Source organism: Chlorocebus sabaeus, chromosome 11, assembly GCF_047675955.1.
Source record: "Chlorocebus sabaeus isolate Y175 chromosome 11, mChlSab1.0.hap1, whole genome shotgun sequence".
NCBI classification, from domain to species: Eukaryota; Metazoa; Chordata; class Mammalia; order Primates; family Cercopithecidae; genus Chlorocebus; species Chlorocebus sabaeus.
This window is the reverse complement of record NC_132914.1, coordinates 104,206,055-104,233,687: the sequence shown is the minus strand read 5'-3', so window position 1 is coordinate 104,233,687 and position 27,633 is coordinate 104,206,055. Positions and strand designations below refer to the sequence as shown.

Below are 27,633 nucleotides of genomic sequence, written 5' to 3'. Positions count from 1 at the left end.
ATTAAGTTTCTTGTTGGCAGCGTACAATTGGATCATTTTGTTTTTAAAATCTATTTGGCTACTCTATAGCTTTTTAGTGGGGAATTTAATCAATTTATTGTTCAAGGTTATTACTGATTGGCGAGGTTTTATTCCTGTCACTTTGTTAGTTGTTTTGTATATTCTCTCTTTCTCTCTCTCTTATTATTTATCATTGTGGTTTGGTGGTTTTCTGTAGTTGTAAGTTTTTATTCTTTTTCTATTTTGTGTATCTGTTCTACCAGTGAGTTTTATACTTGTGCATATTTACATGATACTGATTATTGTCTTTGTGTTTTTACATGTAGGATGCCCTTGAGCTTTTTTTTTTTTTTTTTTTTTTGAGACATTCTCACTCTGTCACCCAGCCTGGAGTGTAGTCACATGGTCTTGTCTCACTGGAACCTGAACCTCCACCTCCTGAGTTCAAGTGATTCTTGTGCCTCAGCCTCCTGAGTAGCTGGGATGACAGGTGTGTGCCACCACGCCCAACTAATTTTTTTCCTTTTTTTTTTTTTAGACTGAGGTTTGCTCTGTCACCAGGCTGGAGTGCAGTGATGCCATCTTGGCTCACTGCAACCTCTGCCTCCTGGGTTCAAGCGATTCTCCTGCCCCAGCCTCATGAATAGCTGGGGCTACAGGTGTGTGCCAACACACCCAGCCAATTTTTGTATTTTTAGGAGAGACGGGGTTTCGCCATGTTGGCCATGCTTGTCTTGATCTCTTGACCTCATGATCCACCCACTTCAACCTCCCAAAGTGCTAGGATTATAAGCATGAGCCACCGCACCCGACTGCCCTTGAGAATTTGTTGTAAGCCTTATCTAGTGGTGATGAATTTCCTCAGTTTTGCTTGTCTGGGAAAGATTTTATTTCTCACTTGTTTCTGAAGGATATCTTTGCTGAGTATGGTATTTTTGGTGGCAATTTTTTTCTCTTAGCACTTTGAATAGATCACCCCATTTTCTCCTGGCCTGTGAGATTTCTTCAGAGAAATCTGCTGTTAGTCTATTGGAGATTTCCTTATATATGACTTGACACTTTTCTCTTGCTGGTTTTATAATTCTCTCTTTGTCTTTAAGTTTTGACAATTTGACTATAACATGCCTTGGGGAATGATTTGGATTGAATCTATTTGGGGACCTTTGAGCTTCCTGAATCTGAATGTGTGTATTTCTTTGCAGACTTGAGAAGTCTGCTGCTGTGATTTCGTTAAATAAGTTTTCCTACACCTTTTCCTTTCTCCTTCTGAAACTCCCATAATACAAAGTTTTGTTTGCTTAATGTTGTCCCATAAGTCTTGTAGGCTTCCTTCATTCTTTTTCATTCTTATTTCCTTTTCTTTCTCCGATGACAAATTTCAAATAACTTCTTCATATTCAGAGATTCTTTCTTTTTGGTCAAAGTGTGCTGCTGAAGCTCTCTATTGTATTTTTTAAAATTTCATTTATTGAATTCTTCAGCTACAGCATTTTTGTTTGGTTCTTCTTATTTTTATCTCTTTGTTGAATTTCTTGTTTATATTGTGAATTGTTTTCCTGATTTCATTGAATAGTCTGTCCCTGCATTGATGTCTGTGCATTTGGTAGAACAGTTGTCTCTTCCAAACTTTCTAAAATATCTTTCATAGAGTCAGACTTTCACCTGTTTTTGGGTTTTAGTGTGCCACTTGGAAAAGGGTAAGGTGACTCTCTTTCCAGATAGGTGCAGTGGTATAGTCTCCATGCAGTTGCTTCAGCTGCATTCAACATCAGCATTAACTGTGGGTACCTCAGTGACCTAGGCTGTAGAACTTTGCGGTGGCAGCAGCAGCAGCAGCAGCATAGATGGTTAACGTCCTTGGTGTCATAGGCTTTTTGGGATTCTTCTGTTCTCATTTTCCCCACAATTGGGAGACTTAGCCAAAGGGATCCCTCTTATTGTCAGGTCTGACGCAACTTACAAGCAGCTGCAGCAGCTCTGGGTTCCAGGTGCAGATGTCCAGAGCAGCTGTGGGGCAGACGGAGGTCCTAGTCTCAGGGTCTCATGACCCTATTTTGGCACCTGGGTCTTGGAGTGCAGGTTTACTTTCTGTGGCAGGTTGGATGCTGGTTGCCCATAGAACCAAAATCTGTGACTCAGTGCCATCTAGCAGCTTGGTCTTAGGAAGCTGAGTTGTAGCTATGATTCTACCCCTGAAGGAGGCAGAACACAGCTCTGGTCTGACTCCATGGAAGAAGGGGTACTCTGGAGGTTTGAGCCTAGGGAGCAAAGTACAGCTGCAGTTTGGGAATCTGAGCCAATAGGGCTCAGTGGCAACTTGGGTTCTAGAGGATGAGCAATTGTGTAGTAATAATTCTAGACCCTGGTATAGTGGGGCTCAGCAGTATCCTCCCTCTGGAAGGCCAGATGTAGTGGCAGCAAATACACAGAATGGCAGAGCACGGCTGTCATTGGACCCTGCGAGGAACAAGGAACAGCACAGTGCTGACTCCACCATCAAGGGAGATGGGTATCTCAGCAACTCACGCTCTAGGTAGCTAGACCAGTTCCACAGAAGCAGGGTACTAGAGTTGTTTGGCCTGTAGGGCAGAGTATCTCAGCTTAGCCACTGCTTTTTTGCCCTGGGATGCAGGCTACTACATCAGCTCAGCTCTGAGATATGCAGCTGCTCAGCTCAGCCAAGACACCTATTCCCAGAGGGTGATAATGCTACTTCAGCTCCAGCTTGGGGGAGTGTGACTATTCTGGGAAGACCAGGAACCATCTCTCTGGGATGTAAGGCTCCACTTCAGCTTAGGTACTGTGAAGCACGATCATTCTTCTGGTGGCCAAGTCACCATTTCCTGGGATGCAGGGCACTGCTTCAACTTAGGCTTCAGGGAGACATGACTACTTGGAGTGGCCAAAGTACTGTTTTTGCAAGAGGCAAGATACTACTTCAGCTCAAGCAGAAGGGTGGAGGGGTAAGTAAAGTGACTCTATCTCTGCTTGGCCCCACAGGAAAGGAAGCTTGGCTTGGGGATGTTGAACCGCTTGACTGGGGCGGTGGTTCAGTTGCATCTTAGTCTCAGAGATGGAGAGTCATGGCTACTCACCCCCAGAGCAGACATCCTCCAGCCATAGTTCCAATTCTACGATGGCATAGCATAGTAGCCCTATAGCCGCAGGGTGTGGAGCCTAGTGTTTGCTTTTTCTCTAGGGTGAGCACAGTTACATGGACTCCAGGTAATTCCATCAGCTGGACTTTGTACCTGTGAGGTAAGATCTCTACATGTTCAAGGTGTTGATGGAGGTTGCTGGGATCCTCTTGCCTATCTCCTCACCATGAGGAGAAGTTCCTCCTGGCTTTCAACTGATCCCATTTGGAGAATGGGGTGGTGGAGACTTGACATTTCCTTCCATGCTCCATGTGGCCATCCTAAGTTTCTGTACTCACCAGGATTTCTGTTGTTCCTGTGATGTACCCCAGTGTTCTCCCTTAGCTATTGTCTTCAAAATACGTTTGTTTATTTGTTGTTCTGTCTGTCTGTGTGAGGGCGATGAGTGCTAGAGGCTTCTAGTTGACCATCTTACTCAGATCCAGTATCTCATTACCTGGTCAAGTATTTTGTAGAATGCTCTTCAATTTGATTTTGTCTGGTATTTTCTCATAGTTATATTAAGATTATGCATTTTTTGGGAAAAATGCCACAGAGGTATTGTGCCTTTTTTAAAAATATCAGGGGATATGTGGTATTGGTATGTCTTGTTAAAAATGATACTAACCTTGATTATGTGTTTCAGTTTGTGTCTGCCAGGTTTCTCTGCTGTAAAATTACTATTTTTCTTCTGTAATTAATATTTTGGGAGAGATACTTTGAGACTATGTAAATATTCTGTGTCGGCCGGGCGCGGTGGCTCAAGCCTGTAATCCCAGCACTTTGGGAGGCGGAGACGGGTGGATCACGAGGTCAGGAGATCGAAACCATCCTGGCTAACACGGTGAAACCCCGTCTCTACTAAATATTACAAAAAACTAGCCGGGCGAGGTGGCGGGTGCCTGTAGTCCCAGCTACTCGGGAGGCTGAGGCAGGAGAATGGCGTGAACCCGGGAGGCGGAGCTTGCAGTGAGCCGAGATCTGGCCACTGCACTCCAGCCTGGGCGACAGAGCAAGACTCCGTCTCAAAAAAAAAATAAATAAATAAAAAAATATTCTGTGTCTCCTTAAACATTCAGCCATTAATTTTCGTATTCAATGGTAGATCTTGCCTGAATTAGATTCTATTCTAATGATTTTTCTATTCCCTTCATTCATCCTGTATTTATTAGTTGGAATTCTTCTGTAATGAAGAATTGTTCCTTCTCCCTCATTGATGTATTCAGTCATTCATTTATAAAAGTACAGACTCGTGAGTATATCTTTTTTACTCTTTGGGTCATAATCTACTGCTATTACTGTTTATTTCATTTAAATTGTTCCAGTGTTGGCACCCATCCTGTTGTTTGACATGCACCAATCCTATTTTTCGTGAGCACTTTTTTCTGACACTATGAAATGCTCCAGTTCATCTGTTTTCCTTTCCCCAGCCCTGGAATCAGCCACTGCTCTGTTGAGTCCTGGTTATTCTTGTTAGGGAATGATAATTAAAAACCAAAATCTGGGTGCTGTATTCAACTTTTACAGCCTTATTTTTCTTTTCCTGGTACTCTCCCCACCTCTACGCCATAGTTCTTCCACTATGAAACCATCTGAAAATCTTGAATTCATCTAGCGTAAAAATAGGAATATCAGAAAACCAGCATATATAGCTCTGCCATTTGCTTTTGTAAACATGTTGAACATATTTCATTTAGTACCATATTAATCCTGTAAAACCTAGAAGTAGATTTTATACCTGATTTTTGGCCTATAGTGTTACGTTGCAGCAGCTTCTAAAAATACACATGGAATAGTAAAAGTCCTAGATTTCAAATACTGTTATGTGATTTAGAGATTAGTAAGGCATAAATTACATGGCCTTATGCTAGTGTAAGTCAACCTCAGAAGTTAAAAAATACTTCAAGACCAACTTAAGCTGCTCTCACAAAGTGCCATGATAGATATAAGAAGACCCAGATTAGTTACCATCTTTCTATTATAAAACCTTAGAGATCTTCCCTAGTATAATTGCTTTCCTTTTTTATGCCCTTTAACATTGGGGACATCAATGATACAGTGCATTAATTAATATAACAATAAATTTGCATATTTTAATATCATTAAATGGCGAATCTAAGGAGTAGAGTTTTTGGGTTTTTTTTGTTGTTGTTTGTTTGTTTTTTCTTTTTTTTCTTTTTTTTTTTTTTTGGTATCCTAAGTAAATGCCCAAATATTGGCTGTATAAATGAAAGAAGGTACCTCAGAATAGGCAGTTCTACATGTTATCTAATAAATTCTTAGCTTAACCTCTTATATTTCTCTCTGTAAGTGTAGAACAGTTTCTGTCATATAGTTGTATAGCTTCCATAGGCCGGACGCAGTGGCTTATGCCTGTAATCCCAGCACTTGGGAGGTTGAGGCAGGAAGATCACTTGAGACTGGGAGTTCAAGACCAGCCTGGTCAACATAGCAAGATCCCATCTCTCTTTTTTTTTTCTTAAAAGAAACTATATAGCATCCATAAAGTCAAGAGATATTTCTCACTTTCAAAGATGAAATCAAGTGTGTATGCAGTATATTTGAGGTTTATGACAGGTTCATAACTCACTTACTAGTAATTGACCTTTTTTGTTACAGAATATCACGTCAGATTTAGGATTCTAAAATTTTGGTTTGGTAATATATTTTATTGCAGTAGGAATACTTGAAATCTACCCTGTTGAAAGATTTTCAAGTGTAAGATACGTTATTAACTATAGTCACAAAGTTGTACAACAGATTTTTAGGAAGTCTTCATCTTTTGGCTGGGCACAGTGGCTCACGCCTGTAATTTCAACACTTTGGGAGGCCGAGGGGGTGGATCATGAGGTCAGGAGTTTGAGACCAGCCTGGCCAATATGGTGAAACTCCATCTCTACTAAAAATACAAAAATTAGCCAGGTGTGGTGGTGTGTGCCTATAGTCCCAGCTACTCGGGAGGTTGGGGCAGAAGAATCACTTGAACCGGGAGGCAGAGGTTGCATTGTGCCAATGTACTCTAGCCTGGGTGACAGAGCAAAGACTCCATTTCAAAAAAAAAAAAAACTTAGCCAGGTGTGGTGGTGCACACCTGCAATCCCAGTTACTCAGGAGGCTGAGGCAGGAGAGCTGCTTGAGCCTGGGAGGCGGAGGCTGCAGTGAGCTGAGATTGTGCCACTGCACTGCAGCCTGGGTGACAGAGTGAGACTCTTGTCTCAAAAAAACAAACCAAAAAAAAAAAAAAAAAAAAGAAAAAGTATTCATCTCTCATAACTGACACTTTATATCTGTCAATTAGCAATTTCCTGTTTCCCCTTTCCTGTTAGCACCAGATAGCCACCATTCTATGTATTCTCTGCTTCTATGAGTTTGACAATTTCATATACCTCATATAAATGGAATCATGCAGTATTAGTCCTTTTTTCACTGGCTTATTTCACTTAGCACAGTGTTGTCAAGGTTCATCCATGTTGTCACATATTGAAGGATTGCTTCTTTTTAATAGCCGAATAATATTCCATTGTGCATATATTTTATATTTGTGTGTATGTATATATGTGTTTGTGTTTATGTATGTATGTATGTATAGTATTTTCTTTATCCATTCTTTTGTGAATGGATTCATTCCACCTTGTGGCTATTTTGAATAGTGCTGCAGTGAACTTGGGAGTGTTAATATTGCTTTGGAATCCTTAGTTTAGTTCTTTTGGATAAAAACCTGGAGTTGAGTGGATAAATCATATGGTAGTTCTATTCCAAATTTTTTTAGGAACCTCTGTGCTTTTTTCTATAGGGATCACACCATTTTACAGCACCACCAACATTATATTAGGGTTCCAGTTTCTCCATATCCTTGCCAACACATTGCCTTTTTTTTTTTTTTTTTTTTTTAAAATAATAGCTAGTAGGTATAAGGTGATATCTCATTGTGGTTTTGATTTGCATTTCTCTAATGATTTGTGATGTGAACATCATTTTATATACCTGTTGGCCGTTGGTTTGTTTCCTTTAGAAAAATCCCTGTTCAAATGCATAGCCCATTTTTTAATGGGTTGTTTTCTGCTATTGAGTTGCAGGAGTTCCTTACATATTTTAGAAATTTACTCCTTATCAGATAAATGGTTTGCAAATATTTTCTTCCATTCCAGAGGCAACCATTTCTCTCTGTTCATAGTTTCCTTTGCTGTGCAGAAGGTTTTAGTTTGATGTCATCTATTTTTGCTTTTGTGTTGCCAGTTCCTTTGGAGTTATACCAATGAAAGCATTGCCAAGACCCAATGTCACAAAGCTTTTCCTCTGTTTTCTTGTAGGAGTTTGACAGTTTCAGGCGTTACATTTAAGTCTTAATCCATGTTGAGCTGATTCTTGTGTATAGTGTAAGATGAAGGCCTTATTTTATTTTATTTTATTTTATTGAGATGGAGTTTTGCTCTTGTTGCCCAGTCTGGAGTACAATGGCATGATCTCGGCTCACTGCAACCTCCGCCTCTCAGGTTCAAGTGATTCTCCTGCCTCAGCCTTCCCGAGTAGCTGGGATTACAGGCATGTGCCACCACACCCAGCTAATTTTGTATTTTTAGTAGAGATGTGGTTTCTCCATGTTGGTCAGGCTGGTCTTGAACTCCCTACCTCAGGTGATCCTCCCGCCTTGGCCTCCCAAAGTGCTGGGATTACAGGAGTGAGCCACTGTGCCTGGCCTTTATTATTTTTTATTTGTATATTGTTTTCCCAACACCATTTGTCAGAGAGACTATCCTTTCCATGTTGTGTATTCTTGGCCCTGAAGATCAGGTGACCGTTTATGTTTGGATTTGTCTGGACTCTGTACTGTTCAGTTGATCTGTAGGTCTGTCTTTATACCTATGCCATGCTATTTTATTTACTGTAGCTTTGTCATGTATTTTGAAATCAAGAAGTGTGATGTCTCCAGCTTTCTTCCTTTTTAAGATTGTTTTGGCAATTTGGAATCCTTGCTCACTGGGATTTTGATAGGGATTGCATTGATTCTGTAGATCACTTTAGGTAGCTTTCAGTTTTTCAACATCAAGTAGAGTATTAGCTGTGGGCTTTTCATATTATGGTCTTTATTATGTGGAGGTAATTTTCCTCTTTTCTTAGTTTGTTGGTTTTTATAATGAAAATGTGTTAAATTTTATCAGACTTTTTTTCTGCATCTGTAGAGATGATCATGTGACTTTTTTATCCTTCATTCTGTTAATGTCATGTATTGCATCAATTAATTTTTGTAAATCATCCTTGCATTCCAGAGGTAAACCCCACTTACTTATGGTATATGATCCTTTTAATGTGTTCTTGAATTTGTTTTGCCAGTGTTTTGTTAAGACTTTCACATCTGTTTGTTAAGAATATTGGCATGTAGTTTTTTTGTCTTTTTGTGTGTGTGGTATCTTTATCTGGCTTTGGTACTAAGGTAATGCTGGCCCATAAGAAATAATTTTGTAAATATTCTCTCCTCTTCAGTGTTTTGGAAGAGTTTGAGAGGGATTGGCAATAATTCTTCTTTAAATGTTTAGTAGAATTCACCAGTAAGACCATCTGCTTTTCTTTGTTGGGAGGTTTTTGATTATTGATTCAGTTTTCTTACTAGTTGTAAGCCTATTTAGACTTTCTATTTCTTCATGATTCAGTCTTGTTAGGCTGTGTGATTTTAGGAATTTATCCGTTTGTTCTAAGTTACCTACTTCATTGATGTATAATTGTTTACAGTTGTCTCCTATGAGCCTTTTTATTTCTGTGGCATTGATTGCAATGTCTCCACTTTCATTTCTGATTTTATTTATTTGAATCTTTTGTCTTTTATTCTTAGCCTAACTAAAAATGTGTCAATTTATTTATCTTTTCAGTATACCAACGTATAGTTTATTTTTTCTATTGTTTTTCTAATCTGTATTTCATTTCTGTTTTAATCTTTATTATTTTCTCCCTTCTGTTAACTTTATACTGAGTTTGTTCTTCTTTTTCTAGTTTCTTGGTGTTGTCCCATAAGTTTGACATGTTGTGTTTTGTTTTCTTTTGTCTCAAGGTATTTTCTGATTTCTCCTTTGACCAAAAGTGTATGGTTTATTTTCTACGTATTTGTGAATTTTCTTGTTTTCTTTCTGCAGTTGATTTCTTATTTCATCCTATTGTCATCAGAAAAGATATGTAGTGTAGTTTTAATCTTCTTAAATTTGTTAAGAATTGTTTTGTGACTGAATATGTGATCTATCCTAGAGAATGTTATGTTTACTCTTGAGATAATTTTTGTATATTCTGCTGCTATTTGATGGAATTTTCTGTATGTCTGTTAGGTCCATTTGGTCTATAGTGTTGTTCAAGTCTGCAATTTCTTCGTTCATTTTCTGTCTGGTTGTCCATTATTCAAAGTGGGGTATCGAAGTATCTTCCTTTATTATATTGCTCATTATATTGCTCTGTACTTTTCCCTTCAGTTCTGTCGATGTTTGCTTTTTTTTTTTTTTCCTGCAACCTCTGCCTCCTGGATTCAGGTGATTCTCCTGCCTCAACCTCACCGAGTAGCTGGGATTACAGGCGTGCGCCACCACACCTAGCTAATTTTTGGATTTTTAGTAGAGACGGGTTCCACCATGTTGGCCAGAATGGTTTGGATCTCTTGACCTCGTGATCCGCCTGCCTCGGCCTCCCAAAGTGCTAGGATTACAGGCTTGAGCCACCGTGCCCAGCCGATCGAGGTTTGCTTTCTATATTTAGGTGCTCTTTATATATTTAGGGGTGTGTGTGTGTGTGTGTGTATGTGTGTGTGTGTGTGTATATAAATAAAATGTTGGGTACATACATATTTATAATGTGTCTCCCTAGCAAATCAATCCTTTTGTCATTATAAATTGTCCTTCTTTGTCTATTGTGACAGTTGACTTAAAGTCTATTTCGTCTCATATAAGTAATGTCACCCCTAATCTCTTTGGTCACCATTTGTATTGAAACTTTTTTTCATACCTTCACTTTCAGCCTATACACACCCTTAAATCTAAAGTGAATCTCTTGTGGATTACATATAGTTGGATCTTTTAAAAATTTAACCCCATTCAGCCCTCAATATTTTTTGACTGGAGATTTTTATCCATTTAAATTTAAAGTAATTATTGATAGGGAAGGATTTACTCTTGCCATTTGCTTTCTGTTTGCCTTGTAGTTCTTCTGCGCCTTGTTTATTACCCTTTTGCTGTCTTCCTTTGTGTTTTGATGATTTTTTGTGTTGTAATGCCTTAATTCCTTTCTCGTGTGTGTGTGTCTGTCTGTGTGTGTGTGTGTAACTTCTATAGGTGGTTTTTTTTTGTGGTTACCATGGAGCTTACATAAAATAATCTTATTAACAGCCTAGTTTAAGCTAGAAACAACTTCAGTCACAAAACACTGTACTTTGACTTGTCCCTCTCACACACTTTATGTTATTGGTGTCATAGTCTGTTTCTGTTGCGTATTTGTTAACATCTTTTTTAGTTGTAGTTATTTTAAGTCCTTTGGTCTTTTAACTTTTTTTTTTTTTCTGAGACAGAGTTTCACTCTTGTTGCCCAGGCTGAAGTGCAATGGCGCAATCTCATCTCACCGCAACCTCTGCCTCCCAGGTTCAAGTGATTCTCCTGCCTCAGTCTCCCGAGTAGCTGGGATTGCAGGTGTGAGCCACCACACCTGGATAATTTAGTATTTTTAGTAGAGATTGGGTTTCTCCATGTTGGTCAGGCTGGTCTCAAACTTCCAACCTCAGGTGATCCAGCCCCCTCGGCCTCTCAAAGTACTGGGATTACAGGCATAAGCCACGCCTGGCCGTGTCTTTTAACTTTTATACTACAATTAGAAATCATTTAGCCAGCACCATTACAGTTATAATATTCTGTATTTGTCCATATATTTACCTTTAAATACATTCTTATGTTATTATGTTGTTATTTCACTTCCTTTCAAGTTGAGGAACTCCTTTTCCTGTCAGACAGGTCTAGACAAACTCCCTCGGGTGATAAACTCGCTCAGCTTTTTTTTGGTCTGGAAAAGCATCTCTCCTTTATCTTTGAAGGACATTTTTGCCACATATGGTATTCTTGGTTTGCAGAGTTTTTTGTGCAACACTCTATGTGCAGTATCTTCTCATTTTCTTCTGGCTTGCAAAATGTCTGCTGAGAAATCTTCTAATAGTCTTACGGGGGTTCTTTTATATGTGACAGGTTACTTTTCTCATGTTCCTTACAGAATTCTCTCTTTGTCTTTGACTTTTGACAATTTGGTTATAGCATGTCTCTTGGATTTTTTTCAGTTCAACTATTTAGGGTCTTTTGGACTTCTTGGAGCTGGATGTCCATTTCCTTTTCCAGATTTGGGGAGTCAGCTATTCTTTGAATAAGCTTTCTTGTCCTTCCTTTCTCTCCTCCTTCTGAAACTCCCAGTATTCATATATTGGTCCACTTGATGGTGTCCCATTAGTTTCTTAAGTGTTCTTCACTCTTCTATTCTTTTATCTTTTAGTTCCTTTGACTAGGTGATTTCAAATTACCTCTCTATGAGTTTGTTGATTGTTTCTTCAGCTTGCTGTAGTCTTCTGTTCAACCCCTCTATTGAATTTTTCAGTTTAGTTATTGTATTCTTCATCTCCAAGATTTCTGTTTGTTTGTTTGTTTTTTCTCATTTTCTGTCTCTGTTGAAATTCTCACATTGTTCATGAATTGTTCTCCTGAGCTCATTGAGCATTTTCATGATGGTGTTTTAAATTATCTGTCAGGTAATTTATATATCTCTATTTCATTAGGATTGGTTTTGAGAGTTTATCTTGTTTTTGTTTTTGTTTTGAGATGGAGTCTCGCTCTGTCACCCAGGCTGGAGTGCAGTGGCATGATCTCGGATCACTGCAAGTTCTGCCTCCTGGGCGATTAAAGCGATTCTTCTACCTCAGCCTCCCGAGTAGCTGGGACGACAGGCACCCACCACCACACCCAACTAATTTTTGTATTTTTGTTAGAGATGGGGTTTCACCATGTTGGCCAGGATGATCTCGATCTCCTGACCTCATGAACCACCTGCCCTGGTCTCCCAAAGTGCTGGGATTACAGGTGTAAGCCACTGCGCCCAGCCTGTCTTATTTCTTTATTTGAATTGTGTTTGCTTATTTCTTTATTTTCCTTGACTCTTTGTGTAGCTAGCTACACATTAGAAAAAAGGTACTACCTCTTCTAGTTTTTGTGGATTGGCCTCATATAGAAGAAAACTTCTGCCATTCAATATGACTAGAGTTCTGTGTACCTCTCATACCTTTGTGCTAATTTAAACTGTCATCTTGGTTCTTGATGGCCCCAATATGTCTAGAGTATTATCAGGTCCTGACAGCACTCTGAGAGAGGTGAGGCAGAAGCCAATCCCTCAGGTAGCCCTTCAAAGTTGGGATGTTGGATGTGTGATCCAACTCTTTCCCTCCTCAGGGAGAAGGGGGAAGCTAAAGTTTTATATCTACTCACTCTGCTGTAGGCTGTGATGGGGGGCTGTGGCGAGTATTTGCGTGCTAGTTCAAACCACTCTTTTATTCTCAGTGGCCCCCAGGAGTCTAGAATATGCCAGATCATGTTAGCACTCTGAGATGAGCGATATAGATACTAGTCCCTTGGGCAGCACCTGGGAGGGATGGAATGTTGGATGTATCTTCCTCAAGGAAAACCTAGGAGCTGAGAGTTTTGTCTCAATCATATGGCTCTGTGCCAGGAGTGGAGATTCTGATGGGAGGGTGTCTCTTGCTGGTTTCAGTGTGGCTAGTTTCACATTCTCCCAATGTACAGGAGCTTCTCAACTAGTTTGTTTGTTTCTCACAAAGGGAATTGATCTGTGTATTGCTGTTGAATCAGTATGTCTGTGGATGAAAGGAGAGTCCAGGACTTCCTATTCTATCATTTCATTCACATCGTTCTTGTTTCCTTCTTTTTGACCCTCTTCCCATTTTCCATCTGTCTTTATCCATTCTCGCTTTTATATTCCATTAGTCTTTGTTTTGCTGTCCCACATGCCCTTGCTTCTCTCTGTCTTGTATCTTTGCGTCTCTATCCCTTTTAGCTGTTCTTCCTTCCTCCATTTCTTTTATATGTCAGTCCATCTATCTCTCCTTCTAAGATTACATACATCTATCCTTTGCCACTGTCTCTATAGACTATTCCATCTTTCCTCTTTTGTGCTCTCTCTTCAGCCTTCTCTATCATTCCTTCTGTTTATTCAAAGTGAAGCTGCTGCTTTCTGTCAGCCCTTCTTTTCCTTCATCTAGTCTTAAGACTACTACATATGTGCTGATGATCCCCAGTTTTATATCTCAAATTCAGCCCTCTACCATGAACTCCAGACTTAGTCATCTCATTTCCTTTGCTATATTAGCTTTTGAATTTCTATTCAGATTCCCACTCTCTTATCATTTTCACCATTACCACTTTTATCCATGTCATCATCATCTCTCTTGTAAAGAAGTAGTAACCTCTAAGTGATTTTCCTGTGCCTGCCCTTTTTTTGTCTGGTACTTATTTTCTACTCAGCAGCCCAAGTGATCCTTTTAAAGTCAAATTCAGGGCCAGCTGTGGTGGCTCACACCTGTAATCCTAATGCTTTGGGAGGTCAAAGCAGAAGGATTGCTTGAGATCGGGAGTTCAAATCCAGCCTTGGCAACATAGTGAGACCCCATAACTACAAAAAATTAAAAAGTTAGCCAGGTGTGCTAAAAAATTAAAAAGTTAGCCAGGTGTAGTCCCAGCTACTTGGGAGGCTGAGGAGGGAGGATCACTTAAGCCTAGGAATTTGAGGCTGCAGTGAGCTATGATCATGCCACTGCACTTCAGCCTGGGCAACAGAGTGAGACTCTTTCTCTAAAATAAATAAGTAAATTAAATAATTTATAAAAAACAAATTTATATTATGTTCCAACTTCTGTACAGAACATTTCAATGAGTTCCCAACTCACTCAGAGTAAAAACTGAAGAGTCTACCATAATTAACATGGACACATGTGATTGACTCCCAGTAGAACCTGAACATCAGTTTTTTTTTTTTGTTTTGTTTTTTGTTTTTGAGATGGAGTTTCACTCTTGCCTCTGACACTAGAGTGCAGGGGTGTGATCTCTGCTCGCTGCAACCTCCACCTCCCAGGTTCAAGCGATTCTTCTGCCTCAGCCTCCCAAATAGCTGGGATTACAGGCGTGCACCACCATGCCTGGCTAATTTTTGTATTTTCAGTAAAGACGGGATTTCAACATGTTGGCCAGGCTGGTCTGGAACTCCTGACCTCAGGTGATCCACCTGCCTTGGCCCCCAAAGTGCTGGGATTACCATTTTCTTATTATTCTTTCCCCTTAACTATTTGATGTCCAAGCATATTGGCCTATTTTTTGTTCCTCAAACAGGCACAAGGTCACATGTGTCTGGGCCTTTATTCCCTCTGTGATGTTCTGTTTTCTCTGTATAGGTCATTTTCCCCCTTAGGTGTCTTTCTGCTCACATGTCATCTTCATTCATTAAAACTATATATATTTATTGAGTGTAGTGAATAAAAGAGACAAAAACCTTACTTGCATGGAGTTTACATCTGAGTGGGGTTGGGATACAGGTCATTAACAAGTAAATAAAATATATAGTATTTTAAGGAGAAAAACATAGCAAGGAAGGGGGCTCAGGAATGCTAGGGGCCAGAAATGGGGAGAGGTCTATTTTAGATAGAGTGGTCAGAGAGAGCCTCACCTCAGAGATGACCTTTGAGCAATTACCTAAAGAAAAAGAGGAATTGAACCCGTGGATGTATGAGGGAAATATATTCTAGATGGAAAGAACATCCTGTGCAAAGGTACTGAAGTAGGAGCATTTCTGGCATGCTCACAGGATCCCAAGGAGGATGTGTGGTTGGAACAGAGTGAGTGACAGGGAGAGTAGTAAGAAAGATGGAGTCATAGTGTATTGGTTGCCCTGGTTCATTCTGTAGGACCTAGAAGGCCATTTTAAGGACTTTAAAAAAAAAAAAGAAAACCCACCAACTTTGAATGGGCTGGGAAGTCATTGCATTGTTCGTAGAGATGGCATGACCACTTGGCATCTGGGTGAAGACTGGACTGGATGGCAGTGAGGACAAGTATGGAAGCAGTGAGATCAGATAGAAGACCAGTGGAATCATCTAGGTCAGAAATGATGAAGAATTGAACCTGAGTTGTAGAGGTAAAGGCAGTCAGAAGTAATGAGATGTATTTTGAATTTGGTGTGTTCAGGTATAAAAGTAATCTGGATGTATTTTGAACATAGAGCTGTTAAGATTTGCCATAGTTTTAGATGTGGACTATGAAAGAAAGAGAGGTCAAGGATGATATGGTAGTGTTTGCCAGTATCCAATTCACCTTTCTTACCTGGGCTATGTAATATTTCAATTCTCAGCTCTCTTTGCAGTCTGGCAAGGCTGTGTAACTAGTTCTGGCCAATGAATTGTGTGAGGCAGTACTTGACAAAGGCAATGTAAAGCCCCTGTATGTTTCCCAGTTCTTCCCCTGCTGTGAAGGAGGCCTTGTGTTGAAGTTATAGAACCACAAGGTCATAATTGCTGGGATGGTAAAGTCACCATTAGTAGATAACTAGCCGGAGCTGCAGTGAACTCAGCATGAGCAAGATGAAAACTTTTCTTTTGTCAAGCCACTGATTTGGGAGGTTGTTTGTTACTGCAGCATAACCCTGTTCTATTCTGACCAAATAGGTGAGACTTTGCCCTGATTAACTTGAAGGATGGAATTAAATGAGATTGGAAGACTGTGGGAGGAGATGGTCTGAGGCAGTCTTCAAAGGGAGGTGTTTAATAACTGGAAGGATATGAATAAATTCTTCTGTGACTACTTTACATAAAATTATACCCCCCAATATCCTTCTACTCTATTTTAGTTTTCTCCATAAATGTTATCAGCACTGAAATACTGTATGGTTCAAGGAGCTTGGAATTTGGAGCCAAGCTGACTGGGTTTAAAATCAAGGCTTTGCCACTTTATTATTCATGTGTCCTTGGGAAAATTACTTAACCTTTATGTTTCAGTTTCCTCATTTGAAATGGAAGTAGTACCTATATCAAAGGGTTATTGAGTATAAACATTTAAAGTACTTAGAGCAGTGTCTTATACACACTTTCTAAATGTTTGCAGCTGTAATCATCATTATCATCATAATTATCATCTAACATCCAAACCTCATGATAGCAGGCACTTAATTTTGTTCTCTGCTTTATTCCCAGGAACCACAACAATGTCTGACACATAATAGGCTCTTAAAAATTGTTAATAGATACATTACTGGATAGATTGCATAAGTGACTCAATTTTTGCAGTAATGTCAGTTTGAGAAAGATCTTGACCATTGGCCAACCTTCAAATAGACCTGAATAGTTACATGTGCTAGGTCATAGATTTAAAAAATTTGGAATAATTTTTCAGCATTATTAATATCTTTTTGAAGGACAGAAATTTGAAATAAGGCTGACTACAGAAAAGCTTTATTCATAGATCTGGGATTTGGACACATGTTAGGCAGATGTTATTTTAGTTGTATGTAGATCCTTTAAATCCTAGAAGTATATCTTATACTTTATTTGGCCTAACCTGGTAGAGTCACAATGCAGTGGTCTCTAAAATTAGACAAGAACTAATACAATTTCTAGACTATAAATAGTTCTGTGTGATTTTTGAGATCAGAGAGGCATAAGTTACAAGGATTATATTAGTCTAATTGATGCCAGAAATTAAGTTACTTTAATCCTTTGAAACATTTATTTGTGTATTTATTTTTTTCTGTATCGATAGTACTTATTTGCCTATCATCTATAAATAATCATGGTTTTGCTTCTTCCTTTCCCATCCTTATACCTTTTATTTCTTCTTCTTCTATTATAGGTTGAGTATCCTTTGTCCATAATGCCTGGGACCAGAAGTGTTTTGGATTTCAGATTTTTCCCCTTATTTCTGAATATTGACATTATATTTACCAGTTCAGCAACCTAACTCATTGAGCATTTCCTTTGGATGTCATGTTACCAGACATAGGCGTCTGATTCAGACCTTAAGAGAGGGTTCTTGGAACTCAAGAAAGAATTTGAAGCAAGTCCACAGAGTAAAACGAAAGCGAGTTTGTTAGACAAGTAGAGAAACAAAAAATGGCTACTCCCTTAACAGAGCAGCAGCATGGGTTTCTTGACTGAGTATACTTATGGTTATTTCTTGATTATATGCTAAACAAGAGGTGGCTTATTCATGAGTTTTCTGGAAAAGGGGTGGAGAGTTGCCAGAAGTGAAGATTTCTCTTCTTTTTAGACCATATAGGGTAACTTCTGGATGTTGTCTTGGCATTTGTAAACTGTCATGGCATTAGTGGGAGTGTCTTAACATGCTAATGCATTATAATTAGTGTATAATGTGTAATGAGGATGACCAGAGGTCTCCATCTTGGTTTGGTGGGTTTTGGCTAGCTTCTTTACTGCATTCTGTTTTATCAGCAGGGTCTTTGTGACCTGTATCTTGTGATACCAGTCCTGCCGACCTCCTGTCTCACCCTGTGACTAAGAATGCCTAACTTCCTGAAAGTACAGCTCAGCAGGTCTCAGCCTTATTTTACCAAGGCCCTATTTAAGATGGAGTCACTCTGGTTCAAATGCCTCTGACAGTGTCAGCACTCAAAATGTGTTGGATTTTGAAGCATTTCAGATTTGGGATGCTCAACCTGCACCATATCAGTTAGGCCTACCAGATTGAGTAGAAAGCAGTGGTAGCAGGCATCTTTGTCTTCTTTCCAATCTTAAAGGAAGTGCTTTCAACATTTCACACTTACATATGATGTTTTCCCTAAGTATTTTTATGGGTACCCTTTTTCAGATTAGGGATGTTACCTGCTAGTTCTGGTTTATTGAAGCTAAAGGGAATTGAGATTTTGTTGCTACTCTTTATACATCTCTTCAATTGGTTATATAGTTTTTCTTCTATATTCTATGAATGAGGTGAATTACAGTAACCAATTTGTAAATATTAAATGATTTAACTTTCTGAGGATAGGCCCAACTTGATCATGATATATAATATGTTTTGTATATTGCAGGATTTGGTTTGCTGTTATAATATACTCATGAGTGAAATTAGTTTGTAATTTTTCTTTTATACTATCTTTGTCTGGTTTTGGTGTCAAGGTAAATCTAACCTCATAAAATAAGTTGAATATTCCTTTTCTGTCTATCCTCTTTATGAAATTAGAATCCTTTTTAAAATTAGAGTTATCTATTCCTTGAATATTTGGTAGAATTCACCTGTAAAGTTAACTGACTCTTGTGTTTTTCGTGTAAGATTTTAAACTATGGACTCTAAAATTTATTTAGTGACTTAGAACTATTCCTGTTCTTTTATTACTCTTGAGTCCATTTTGGTAAGTTTTAAATTTCTTGAGTCAGTTTTAGCAAGGAATTTATTTCATCTAAGTTTTCAAATTTGTTTGCATAAAATTGTTTGTTTCTGTTTAATCCCTGCAGTATCTGAGATTATGTCCCCAGTTTTAAAAAAATTCTTAACATTTCTTACTCTTCCCTCTCCCATTTTTTTCTTAATTATTCTTGTCAGACATTTATATTATTGTCTCTTCGTGTAATACATTTTGGCTTTGCTGTTTCTCTTAATGAATTTGTGTTCTTTTTTCAGTAATTTCTGTTCTTTATCATGTTCTTCTTTTTACTTTTTAAGGATTTATTCTGCTATTTTTCTTCATTTCAAGTCTTCAAGTATTTTCTAATTTCAAAACATACGAATGATGCCAATTTAAAATTGATCCTGCTCTGTCACACAGGCTGGAGTGCAGGGATGTGATCACGGCTCACTGTAGCCTTGACCGCTTGGGCTTGAGCCATCCTCTCACCTTTGCTTCCCAAATAGTTGAGATTACAGGTGCATGCCATCACGCCCAACTAGTTTAGTCAGGGTTTCTCCATGTTGCCCAGGCTGGTCTAGAACTCCTGGGCTCTGGGATTACAGGCATGAGCCACCATGCCTGGCCTGAAGTCTGAGTTTTAAAGTTGAGAATACAGAGAGGATTTGTGACGTACCTGTGTGTGTGTGCGTGTGTGTGTATGTGTGCCTGTAACAGTTATCTCAGGGCACAACAAGCCTGTGACCACTTTAAACGCATTGTCAGGCTTGAGGTGTTTGGGACCACATACATTCCATGAATTTGCGTTGAGGTGATTCATTCTTGGAGGATTTTTTTAATAAAATTTTTTTGAATAGTTTTAGATTTGTAGAAAATACACAGAGATAATACACAGAGTTCCTGTATGCTCTATGTCCTGTTTCCTGTAATACTAACATTTCCATTTCCATGGTGCTTTTATTAAAACTAAGAAACCATGTAATGGCCAGGCATGGCGGCGCACGCCTGTAATCCCAGCACTTTGGGAGGCCGAGGTAGGTGGATCACCTGAGGTCAGGAGTTCCAGACCAGCCTGGCCAACATGGCAAAACCCCGTCTCTACTAAAAGTACAAAATTAGCCAGGCGTGGCCGCGCATGCCTGTAGTCCCAGCTACTTGGGAAGCTGAGGCAGGAGAATCGCTTGAAGCCGGGAGGGTGGAGGTTGCAATGAGCCAAGATCGTGCCACTGCACTCTAGCCTGGGCAACAAGAGCAAAACTCCATCTCAAAAAAAAAAGAAAGAAAGAAAGAAAAGAAAAAGAAACCATAGTACTAACTAAACTCCAGACTTTATTCAGATTTCCACTAAGTTTTTCTTTTCCACAGTCCCATCTAGAATACCACATTGCATCTAGTCATATGTCTCCTTTGTCTCCTCTGTAACAGTTTCTCAGGCTTTCTCTATTTGTTATGACCTCTGTGGTTTTGAGTACTGGTCAAATGTTTTTGTAGAACGGCCCTCAATTTGGGTTTCTCTGCTTTTTTTTATCATTAAACTAGGGGTTTGGGGGAAAATACCACAGAGGTGAAATTGTTTTCTCATCACATCAAGTCAGAGTGAACATAATATCAACATGATTGACCTAGTGATGTTGACTCTGATTGTGCGGTTAAGGTAGTACTTGCCAGTATTCACTACTGTAAAGTTACTATTTTTTCCTTTCCATTCAGGTAGAGATTTTATTTTCTTTCAACCCAAACTGGCTAGAGACAGATAAGTTTCCTTGTAGTCTTTATCTGTGACTTAAGATTTATATCTTTCAGAGCAGTCTGGGTATAATAAGCAAAAAAAAAAAGGATTTGTGCCTTATTTACTAAAGCTTTTGGAAGCCCGCTTTATATTGAATCTGTTATTAACTTCCTTTGGGTGGGCCTTGGGCTTTGTCTTCTGTCCTCTTCAATCCAGATGAAGCTCAGAGTTCCGAGGGCTCTGCAGAGATCCCCAGGGCTAAAACTGACTTTAGCTCCCTGTGACCTATTATGTCTTCTTGCTTTTTGGACAACCCAGTGAATTATTTTAAGAACTTTTCTTTTATTGTTGTTGTTTCTCAGTTTGTTAGTTATTTCTGTTAGGATATCTTAATCCGGTGTACTGTCAACAACAGAAGTTGATAACAGGTTTGTTTTGACATTGATTTGAATATGTTTTAAATGTTAAGGCTTGTGTTGAAGAGAATATACATCCTTAGTATAGAAAGCATAATACTTACAGTCCTTCCCCAGGTGCCCCCAACCCCCAGCTCTTTTTGAGTTTCTGTGATTTAAGAATACATACTATTTTTTCTGCTTTGGTTGCCCATTTCTGCTTTATCACCTTAAGCAACACCTATTCATTCTAAACGCTACTCAAATATTTTCTTCTTTGTGCCTTCCCCTGCCCCCTTCCCCACGCCCACACAGTTAAGTTTCTTCTGGGCTGCCATAATACATTCTTCATAATAAAATTTATCACATGGCACATAATATCAATGCTTAGATATTGTGGTAGATATCATTACTGTACACTGTTATTCAGTGTCCCTTCCTGCAAGAAAATTATGCTTTCCTACCTTTTCAAAGACTAACTTGGCCATGAGACCTGTTTTGACTGATTTGTTACCATGGTATATCCTAAATTCTTCCTAATTGATACACACGCCTGTTCCTCAGCTTGAGGACAAAAACTATATTCTAGTCATTGTTATGTTCTTAAAGCTGTCAAATTAATTTTCCTAAAACATCTTAGATTATTACATATTCTGTAGGAAAGTCGCATTATGTAGTACAAAGAGCACTGGGGTTTGGAGTCAGAGACATCCAGATTAAATTTTCTGCTTCATTGTTTACCTGGGTTTGGAAGTGTCCTTGGTGAGTTTCAGATTCCATCATTTTAAAAATGAGATACCTTGTAAAGTTGTTGGGAATATAATATATGTAAAGTATCCAGCACAATAGACATTCAGAGAATATTCTTTCCCATTCATGTTCCTTCTTCATTGACTATTGAATCAAGCCTTTAAAATCACTTTCTTCTACTTTCATTAATTTATTTAGTCATTAGATAGATATTTATTGAACTCCTGCTATATGTCAGGAATTGGACAGTGGCAAGTGGTGAACAAGGCCTAGTTGCAGGCTACAGTCCAGTGGCCTTCAATTCTCCTTCCTTATCTCCAGCTATTGTATTGATACTTCAGGGTCACTGCCTACCATCACCACCACATCCTTGAAATTTTTGCCTAAGCCGCTCCCCATGTCAAAACAGGGAAAGAAAAATCCAGAAATGATTTCTCCCACCTGATTTTTCAGAGCACATTAGTGATATCTATTTGTATTTTATATGTTGTATTCTACCATAGCCAGTTCTGTAGTGTTTGTGTACATAATATACATATTCAGGTTCCTTTTTTAGGTTTTAAGCTCTGTGAGTATTGGAACCTTATTTATCTTTGTATGACTCATAAATCAGTGATTGAAATTATAGAAGTAATTAACAGTATCACTCCTTCAAAGGCATTTTAGAAATTTTGTAGAGGAATTTTTGTCATAATGATTGATTTTTTTTTTTTTTTTTTTTGAGGCAAGATCTCACTCTGTTGCCCAGGCTGGAGTACAGTGTGCAATGGCATGATCGCAGCCAGCTCAGTGCAGCCTCAACCTCCCAGGCTCAATTGATCATCCTGCCTCAGCCCACCCCAAGTAGCTAGGACTACAGGCATGCGCCACCTTGCCTGGCTAGTTTTTTTTGTATTTTTTGTGGAGATGAGGTCTCCCTATGTTGCTCAGGCTGGTCTCGAACTCCTGCGCTCAAGCAATCCACCCACCTTGGCCTCCCAAAAATGCTGGGGTTACAGGCATGAGCCACTGTGTCAGGCCGTTTGTCACAATGATTGGAAGGTGCTAGTGGAATTAGTAAGGAGAGACCAAGAATGGAAGATTTCTTTCAGTACTCACAGTAATCCCTCAAAATAAATAGTTGTCTCTAGGTGCCATAGTGTGCATGCACGTAGTTCCAGCTATTCAGGAACTGAGATGGGAGGATCACTTGATTCCAGGAGTTTGAGACCAGCCCAGGCAACCTAATGAGACCCTATTTCTAAAATAAATAAGTAAATAAAATAGTTTTTCTGAGTTCCACATAAATTTCAAATGTTCTTCCAGATGTTTAATGTAAGTGAAAAACTTATTCATAGTGTTCTGAACCTAGAGACTAAGTCTTTATGTATAAACAGTAGGGTTTTTTAAACACAATTTTAACATACACTGAGTTTTCCTGGAATGCATTTATCACCTATGTAGATAAAGGAAATATTGTATTTTGCTTTTTTCCTGAATTTTACTGTCTTGGTCAATATTTAAGAAAATCGCATCACCAAAGACAGTATCACTCATGGTGTATGGTGTTTGAGTCACCAGTAACACAACTGTATTAGTCTGTTTTGTAGCTGTTAAATTTAAAATGATTCTATATGTAGGTGTGGACAGTTTTAATTCATTGTCTCCTTATATCGTGCCCGTGTATTTACCTCTAGAAGTACATGTTATTTCTTTTTAAAATATAAATGACTTTTCTTTAATTTCTCCTGTATGTTTCAATTAGAGCATTCTATTAATGCTTTAAAATTGTGTGTATGGATATGTTATATTTAGGTCTTTTATTTCAGGATTTAAAAGAGGGCATTGCAAAATATTAGTTATAAAAAGTGATACAGGTCTATTGGTTTATGACTTTTAGAGTGGCAAATGTAAAATTTGCTTTTAAAAGATATGTTTCATCTTTATTGAACATTAAACTCTTATCTTCAGGGAAAGTGTGTATCACAAATATCCAGACAATTTAAATAGAATTAAGTTAGATGAAAGCACTAAAAATTTGTTACAAACCAGAAAAAAGAGCATATGTAAACTTTATTAAATTTACACAGACACAAATTGTTATATTTTTTAAATCTCTAATAAAATATAACACACTGGTTAATGACTGAGAATCTCCATTTTTTTTCTTTGTGATAGTGTATACAGAACTTTAATTTTTTCTACATTTAACTCTTGTTTTATGTGGATAATAAGGTTATTTTTCTTGTAGTTTTAGTGATTTTAGTTTATATTCTGTGCACCAGTTCTTTGGGGTCAGCAATGAGTTGTTCTTGTTTAGATACTGTAAGTGTAGTTTTTGTTGCTGAGTGTGTAAGATATATTTTACAAACTAGCATACGGAACCACATGGCTTTACTCTGGTATGATACATGTTAGTTCTTAATGCCTTGTTTTCAGCAGCAATAGGATTATGTTGTATCTTACCATTGCCTTTTTTGGACTATTTCATAGACAGAACTAGAAATTCTAGTTATATAAAGCTGTTCTAGCACAGACTGGAAAGTAGGTCATTGTGACGGAGTATACTAAACCGTCCACTGGTTGCTATAGCAATGACCTACTTTAGGAAAATATTTCTGTTGATTCATGCTGAAGTCATCTTTTGGAAGTGGTATAAGGAAGCTTACTGCATATAATTTTTAAAATAATAGCAATAGATAGTGATCTCCGGAGGAAAAAACATCCTTAAAATGTTTAAAGTGAAGAAATATATTTTGTCACCTACTATCTCTTCAATTTATTTTAAAGTGGTGCATTCAGTATTGTAATTAAATAATATGAGGACTGTGCTTCTATGTAGGCAGTGCAGTTATATGAAGGGATGTAATGTAGTGAGTTTTACTATCATTTGGCCTGTTTAAAAAGCAATCTGTTGTATGTAGTTAATAGCATTATTAACTGAGCCTTCAAATGTGTGTAGTTCAAGAAAATAATATATATGCCAAATTGGAGAAGGTATGAAAGTATGTTCCTATTAAGATGATATCATATGTATTTTCAGTGGAATATATTAAAAATAAATCATTCATTCAATATTGAGCGTCCCAGAGCACATGCATTTCTATTACATTAAGATTGAACTTGGTGTGTTCCTTGGAACACACTGAATCTGAACTCTTAACAGATCTAATCCTTTTTCCAGTTAAGGGTAGAGGATTGAGCATTAGATTTTGTATAGTTTTGAAGTAACATTCAGCATTAAAAAGAAATCACACTCATCACTGAGTTGATAACTTTGAACCTGGGCTGTTGGAGGTATTATCAAGGAAAAATTATGTGCTTAGAGATTAGTTGAGTCTTAATTGCATTGTACTTTGTTTTATAATATTCATAGTCACATTGACTTTGCTACTGGGAAAGGTTTCCTTGAAATCGTAGTTCAAAGTCACATTCAGATGAAGTTATGAGTTCAAAGTAATTCTATATACAGGTATAGGCATCCAGCTAATTCATGTTTTCTTTTGTCATGCCCAAGTATTTACACATAGAAATGCATGGGGTGTTTTTTTAAAAAAAAAAAAAAAAAAAAAAAAAACAGTAATTATTCTCAAGGGAAAAATAACAACTTCTGTTTGATACATATCTATCATGTACTAGAGACTCTACTAGGTGATTTTATGAGGCTTCTAATCCTTTCAGCAGTTATACAAGACATCCCTACTACGTCATTTAATCCTGTTTCTAATCTTTTCAACAAATTATACAAGGCATGTAATGAGATTTATTTGCCAAATATAGAAACCAAAATATAGGTTAAGAAAACTGTAGTTAGAGGGCCTGATGGCTCATGCCTGTAATCCCAGCACTCGGGGAGGCTGAGGCAGGTGGATCACCTGAGGTCAGGAGTTCAAGACCAGCCTGGCCAACATGGTGAAACCCCATCTCTACTAAAAATACAAAAATAATTAGCCAGGTGTGGTGGCATACTGCTGTAATCCCAGCCACTTGGGAGGCTGAGGCACAAGAATTGCCTGAACCTGGTAGGTGGAGGCAGTGACCTGAGATCGTGCCACTGCACTTCAACCTGGGCGACAGAACAAGACCCTGTCTCAGAAAGAGAGAAAGGGAGAGAGACTGACTTAATTTGAAATCCATCAGGAGGAGGTTTTATTTTATATATATATAAAATATATTTTATATATATATGTATATAAAATGAGGTAAAATTTTTTCATCCTCTGAAGGACGTAATGTACCGCTGAGGTTCAGAAGATATAGAAGTGACTTTCAGCTGGAAGATTTAAGGTTAATAGGATATGAACTTAAAGGGATGGGAATTGGGAAAGGTATTGCAAGCCAAGGAAAGGGCCTAGAGCACATTCCAGGAGATTGAATGTGGGGTGAAAGAGAAGTTTGATTTGGTGTGAGAGAAAGGGGTGTGAGGTAGGAAATCATCCTAGAACCCTAGGTTAGTAGCCAAGCAAAATAATTTGTTGTGTATTGTATAGGGAATGAGTCACTGAAAACCTTTGTATAGGGAGATGTGCCTCATGAAGATTTGGAATTGCATATAAAATGAATTAGAATGGAGAGAGATTGTTAGTAGGCAGATCTATTTTAAGGCATTGCAGTAAATACAAGCAAGAGATAATATGAACTAGAATTATTGTAGCAAAAATAGAAGTGAAAAGGAAGGAGAACACTAAAAAGTAATAGTATATAATTATACTTACTGTGGTCAGGCACTATTCTAAGAGCTTCACGTAGTTAATTTATTTAATTCTCACGAACAATGCTATGAGACAGGTCCTATTACTGTCCCAATTTTACAGATGAGGAGACTAGATAGGACTTTTCAGGATTGATTTAAGGATAGTAATTTGTTGATAGACTTGTTAAATTATAGGACGTCTGTGCAATGGAGTACTATGAAACTATGAAAATTGGTGCTGTAGAAGTATGTCCATTGCCTCGAAAAGATATTCACCATGTATTAAACCAGAAACATATGTAGCATATCTCATTTTTCTTCTACTTTGAAGAAATGTATGCTAATTATCAATTTTTAACTTTTTTATGAAGTTTAAAAAATGTGTTTGTTTCTCTCTTTCTCACCCCTATCTCAAACCCCCACTTCCTAAGGGGGAGATATGATTAATAGCTTAGTAAGTATTTTTCCAATTATTTTCTTGTGCACATATAAACAAAAGTAGATACATGCAATGTAAATTTTATTTTATCAAAGTAATATATGCAAGTAGTTTTAAAAGCCTTATAACAAAGAATAGCATCGTAGTGTGTTCTACTTTAGCCTTCTCTTTTGCTTTTCTTCTCAGATCTTTTCTACTTAAAATATTTGATTACAAAGTACCTATATTATTTTTTAAGTTCTTCTATTTTTAAATCTATGTAACTTTTATGTGAAATGAGAGATGTAAATTATATCTGTGGAAGAAGAACACCATACTTCAATACAGCTTTTAGTCCTTTGTTTCATGAAGTACCAAAACAAAATTAATTCTTGGGTTTCAAAACTTTTCCCATTGCACCACATTACTTTAGTCCGTATCATTCTGTGCATTTGTTTGGTTCATATAATGTTTATTAAGGCCAGGCCTGTGATGGTTCATGCCTGTAATCTCAGCCCTTCGGGAGGCTGAGGTGGGAGGATGACTTGAGGCCAGGAGTTCGAGACCAGCCTGGGCAATGTGGGGAGACCCCCACCTCTACAAAAACTACAAAAATTAGCTGGGCATGGTGGCATCTGTCTGTGGTCCCAGTCGCTCGAGAGGCTTAGGTGGGAGAAGTCAAGGCTGCAGTGAGCCATGATTGCACCACTGCATTCCAGCCTTAGCAACAGAGCACAATCCTGCCTCAAAAAAAAAAAAAAGTTTATTAAAAGCATTAAGAATGCTTATTCAGCCTATTAAGAAAGGGAAAGAAATAATTATTAATAATTAATAATTATTAATTATTGATCATACTTAATTCTTCATTTTATGAATTAATCGTGTCCTTTGGGTTTATTTCTTTTCCCATCTTACTTTCATTGAACTCTTGTACCACATAGAATCGTTTTGACCAAAAAGTTGAACATGGAGAACTCTTGCTGTTCTCAGTTCTTCCTCATTTCTGGTGGGGAAGATTTTGAAACTAATGGTGCAACAGAGATTAGGGGATTATTATTGCCTTAGATTACCCCTCCAGGACATTTAAGTTTTGTACTGTTTCAATTTAAGAAAACTT

The 27,633-nt window shown here is 38.0% G+C and overlaps 1 protein-coding gene across 2 annotated transcripts in view; it reads left to right on the top strand.

Moving 5' to 3' along the window:
- Positions 1-27,633, top strand: part of CRY1 (cryptochrome circadian regulator 1) — a 98,631-nt gene that overhangs the window by 38,662 nt on the left and 32,336 nt on the right. The gene's annotated exons all lie outside the window — the stretch shown is intronic.